Raw genomic sequence first — 5138 nt, 5'->3', positions numbered from 1 at the left:
TTCAGAGGCCAAGTGTCAGTATTCCGAAATAAGCAAATTAATTGTTATGTATAATTTTTTTCAAGCAGTTTTCCCAGTTTAAAAATAAAATGAAATTCAATTCTCACTAAACAGTTCGAAAGCAGTTGAAAAATACAGATTATATAAAAGTTAATACAAAAGTTCAAAGTTACTTCATTGCATAAGTAGTGTTAGTAAAAATGTTGAATCCAGGTGTGTTCTACATGTGGGTCTATGGTACTTGTACTTCAAATAATGACCCTTTCCCCTGGAGTCTCTTTTAATGCAACATATGTTTTTAATGTGTAAAGTCAGCCTGGGATTTAGTTACAATCTCATGGACCCAGGGCCCAATAATGCCTTTGCCATTTTCCTTTACAGGTTTCAAGTTTTGAAAATGCTCAGCATTAATTAAAGAGCACTTTTTTAGAACACAAAAAAAACATGCACCGCCAGGTTATTTTCAAAAGGTACCCTCTCTCCCTCAAATAGCCGTCTGATTATTCCTTCAACTGAACGGTCTACCCATCAAATAAATCTCTTCTGCTTGTAGAAATAAATCTGTAACAATTCAATCAGAAAATGTTGTGAAAATATCAAGATAAATAGAATTAAAAGGCATTGAGTCTTGGGAACAGCAGGTTGAAGAAGTTTCCTTAAAGATGTAGAGGTGTTGGTGTTGACTGTCTGTATTGACGTGCGTGCGCACACTCACATGTACACACACACACACACACACACACACACACACACACACAGTCTCTCTCATTCACACACACATACACATATGTCTACAGGGTGAATTTGCATTTGTAGAATTGTATTTACAGATACATTCTATTTTGATCAAAAAGCACACAAGCTGCAGACAGCCAATCCATATAACATTTTGTAAATTCCTACTTTGTAAATAGAACCAGTCTGACTCAAGATTGGGATACAGATAGACTTTAACCTCACATCTTTAATACATTGTCTGAGCTGTTAACTTAAGGTTTTATTAAAAAAAAGGTATCTTGAGGATGTGACTTAAAAGAAGTTCTGGGATTTTCATATTAATGAACTGAAACCTGTGACCCATTCTAAAAGATGAAAGACTTAGGTTTGTTCAATGTATCATTTTAATTGCATGACAGGGTGATCTTTTGCTATAAATTCTGTGTATTATGAATCTGCCCCACTAGTTACCCAGTGAAGGAGCAGCATCCTGAAAGCTAGTGCTTCCAAATAAACCTGTTGGATTATAACCTGCTGTTGTGTGATGTTTAACTTTCTCCTTTAAGGGAGAAAGACGACCACAGTTTAACTTTGTCATGCAGGTGATTGTGTTGCTCAGTAATACTGTTTCATCAATCATCTCACAGTTCCGCTGATCTGGAGACTGGAAGGTTGAAGATTCCGGAGGCTCACACTCCACAGGCAGACTGATATAATCCTGCTCCATGAATACACTCCTCAGTTTATTAAATCAGCTTCACAATCTGATCAAAGGTTGACCAATTTATGGGCTCAAGACTCCAGCACTTCATCATGTTGTACAATCCTGGAGTTGCAGAACTGGGCCTGTCCATCTGGAACCCACTTTTTATCAGTTTGTAGAACCTACTGTCCACAGGAATTCCAGGATAAGGACTCAAATCCAATCAGAAGATTTCCCAGAGCAGGATGTCATAGGACCAGACGTCACTCTGCACTGTGTAAACACAATCGAAGATACTCTCTGGGGCCACCCAATTCAATGGGAGTCATGCATTACCTTTGACTACGTAGTTGGAGTCATTCATGATGTCTCTTGCCGACCCAAAGTCACAAATCTGGGCGATCCGTCCCTCGGTCAGTGAAACCTGGCAGCCAGGTTATGGTGAATGCAATTTCTGGAGGACAGGAAATCCATCCCACTAGCAACGTGGTAGGAGACGCTCATCCAATGTTCAATGGCAACGGGTCGTAATCTTTTTCAATAGTTAAGGAATCTGTTTGAGAAACTATTGGGCTTATACTGGACAACCTGGGCCTCATTGGCAGATAATCCTTGACGCAGTAGCTTAGGGGCTTTTTGCTGTGCATGAAGTTTATAATCATTCAGTGCATTATTCCAGGTCAGGTACTGGGCCTTGTTCTTCAGGAAGTTCAATAAATCCCCATAGCAACAGTATTCGTTGATGGCAAGAATTGGGCCTTCCGAGTGTACAGGCTCCCAGAAGGTTGACAACGTGTGTGTGCTGTACCAGGTGACTCAGGATGTTCAGCTCTGACAGAGACCTCCGTCTCAGTGGAATGGGCACTGGGTTTCAGCATTTTTACAGCCACTTGTGGCTGAATCCTCTGTGCTCAGTCCATAGGCAGTGGCCTCGAACACCTTCCCGAATGCTCCAGCTCCCAGGATCTTACCCAAGCAGTGTTTCTCCCTGGGGACCTCCCATTTCTCATTGTACAAGAGCTAGGTGGGGCCAATGAAAGTATAATCATTCCCGTTCACCACCTCGATGATCTTCCAACAGAACTCAAAGTTGGTCGCTGTTTGTACTTGTAGAGCAGCAGGAGAAGGAAGAGGAGCAGCAGGACTGCTACAGCCACTGCAACCGAGAGGAAGGGAGTGAACAGAGCATTTGTGGCAGGGTGACCAGGGAATGAGATGGAAAAGGAACTTCCTCCAGCTTTATTGGATGCGTAACATTCTAACAGGGAATCGGGCTTCACCTTATGGACTGATAGCACACTCCCCACCTCTGTCCGTCCATACAGAGTCTCAGAAACAATGGGCGTCTTCGTTTGGGGTATCAGGTTGTGGAGGTTGATGGTTCCATTTCCCGTGCCCCTGTCTCTGTGCACTGGACACTGGTACCAGTGAATGGTTGGAATAGGAAACCCACTGGCAAGGCAGCGAAATGCAACAGCCTCCTTGTCAGCCGCAGTAATTTGTTCCTTCTTAATGGTCACCGTCGGCTTTTGATTTATCAATAAATGGAAGGTCAAGGGTGAACTTGCTTCTCCATTCCTTCAACCACACCAAAAGGAGAGAACTCTCATTGCTATTGTGCTTCACAAGAATTGTTGACTTGTGATCAGCACTATTGTTCATGGTCTCATAGATCCAGCAATGCTGCCTTAGTGCAGGGTAGGCTTCAATTCTCACTTGGGGCTGGAGGCTGTCCCCATTGTCTGCTTCCAGGACAGTCTCCTGATCAGTAAACATTTGCACGTAACCTTTCTCAACAACCCGCAGCATTGTTACAGCAGTTCGTATCTCGTCTGCCCTTTCACAACGCAGGTGAAATTTCCTTAATCATTTCCATTCACAGCATCAATGCACAGTGTTGCTGTCTTTATGTACAGATTATGGAATTTACGGGAGTAGGAGACAACAGGAAAGTGTTGTGGGTGAATACATTGCCCCGACTGGTGCAATGTTTCAGCCTGTCCAATGCAGTCATAGAGTCATTGAGATGTACAGCACGGAAACAGACCCTTCAGTCCAACCTGTCTATGCCGACCAGATATCCCAACCCAATCTCGTCCCATCTGCCAGCACCCGGCCCATATCCCTCCAAACCCTTCCTGTTCATATACCCATCCAGATGCCTTTTAAGTGTTGCAATTATACCAGCCTCAACCACATCCTCTGGCAGCTCATTCCATACACATACCACCCTCTGCATGAAAAGGGTGCCCCTTAGGTCTCTCTTATATCTTACCCCTCTCAGCCTAAACCTATGCCCTCTAGTTCTGGACTCCCCCACCACAGGGAAAAGACTTTGTCTATTTATCCTATCAGTGTCCCTCATGAGTTTGTAAACCTCTAAGGTCACATGTCAGTCTCCGACACTCCAGGGCAAGCAACCCCAGCCTGTTCAGCCTCTCCTTATAGCTCAGATCCTCCAACCCTGGCAACATCCTTGTAAATCTTTTCTGAACCTTTTCAGGTTTCAGCAAGCCATTCGACAAGGTTCCCATGGGAGACTGATTCGCAAGTTTAGATCTCACAGAATACAGGATGATCTAGCTATTTGGATACAGAACTGGCACAAAGGTAGAAGACAGAGGGTGGTGGTGGTGGACAGTTGTTTTTCAGACTGGAGGCCTGTGACTAGTGGAGTGCCACAAGGATCGGTGCTGGGCCCTCTACCTTTTGTCATTTACATAAATGATTTGGATGCGAACATAAGAGGTACAGTTAGTAAGTTTGCAGATGTTCCCTGGATTTTCCTTACCGCCTTAAACAGTGGCACCACGTTAGCCAACCTCCAGCCTTCCTACAGCTCACCTGTGGCTATCGATGATACAAATGCCTCAGCAAGAGGCCTCAGCAATCATTTCTCTAGCCTCCCACAGAGTTCTAGGGCACACCTGATCTGGCCCTGGGGATTTATTCACTTTTATATGTGTGTTTCAAGACATCCAGCAGTTCCTCCTCTGTAACATGGACATTTTTCAAGACATCACCATCTATTTCCCCGCATTCTATACCTTCCGTGGCCTTTCCCACAACAGCACGGTGCTCACCTTGCAGTCTCACTGCTCCCTGGTGTCCAGTTGAAGCTGCAACACAGGCAGGGGAAGTATAGCTACACTGTCAACTCCGTTATCCTCAACGTCAGCGCAGAAATCCCAGTTTAGTTACAAACTGCCACCCGTCCCCCAGCCTGGCTGTGCTGACCTCCTGGACAGTGATTACCGCGGAGAGAGCAGGGGGGGGATGGGATTGACTGGATTACTGTGCAGATAGACAGTGTGAACTCGATGGGCTGAATGGCCTTCGGCTGTCTAAATACCTTTGGCCCTCATTGCCCGGGGCTACAATCGCTATCTCGCCGTTGGAGAGTGGAACGGGGCCCCCCCGCGGCCTCACTCGCCTGAAACAGGCCGCGGTTGCGGATCACTCTCTACCCCTGGCCCTTTCGGCAGGGCTCCCCGTGCCTTGGGCGCCTATTTATGATGTCAGTGCGGGGCAGAAAGTGCCCGATTGCAAAGTCAATGTGGGGCTTCGGGCGCCCGATGATGATGATGATAATAGCAGGGCGGTACCGCGGTCACTGATGAAGACACTCGGGCGCCCGGTGATGATGTCAGCTCGGGGTAAATCGGGCACCCGGTGATGATGTCGGCTCGGGGTAAATCGGGCGCCCGGTGATGATGTC

At 45.9% G+C, this 5138-nt stretch overlaps 1 pseudogene; it reads right to left on the bottom strand.

Moving 5' to 3' along the window:
• Positions 1 to 1198: 1198 nt before the first annotated feature.
• LOC122559271 lies at positions 1199 to 3000 on the bottom strand (annotated as a pseudogene).
• Positions 3001 to 5138: the final 2138 nt, after the last annotated feature.

The sequence above is a fragment of the Chiloscyllium plagiosum genome, chromosome 18 (assembly GCF_004010195.1).
Source record: "Chiloscyllium plagiosum isolate BGI_BamShark_2017 chromosome 18, ASM401019v2, whole genome shotgun sequence".
NCBI classification, from domain to species: Eukaryota; Metazoa; Chordata; class Chondrichthyes; order Orectolobiformes; family Hemiscylliidae; genus Chiloscyllium; species Chiloscyllium plagiosum.
Note: the sequence above shows the minus strand (reverse complement) of the source record. Positions and strands in the feature narration are given on the sequence as shown.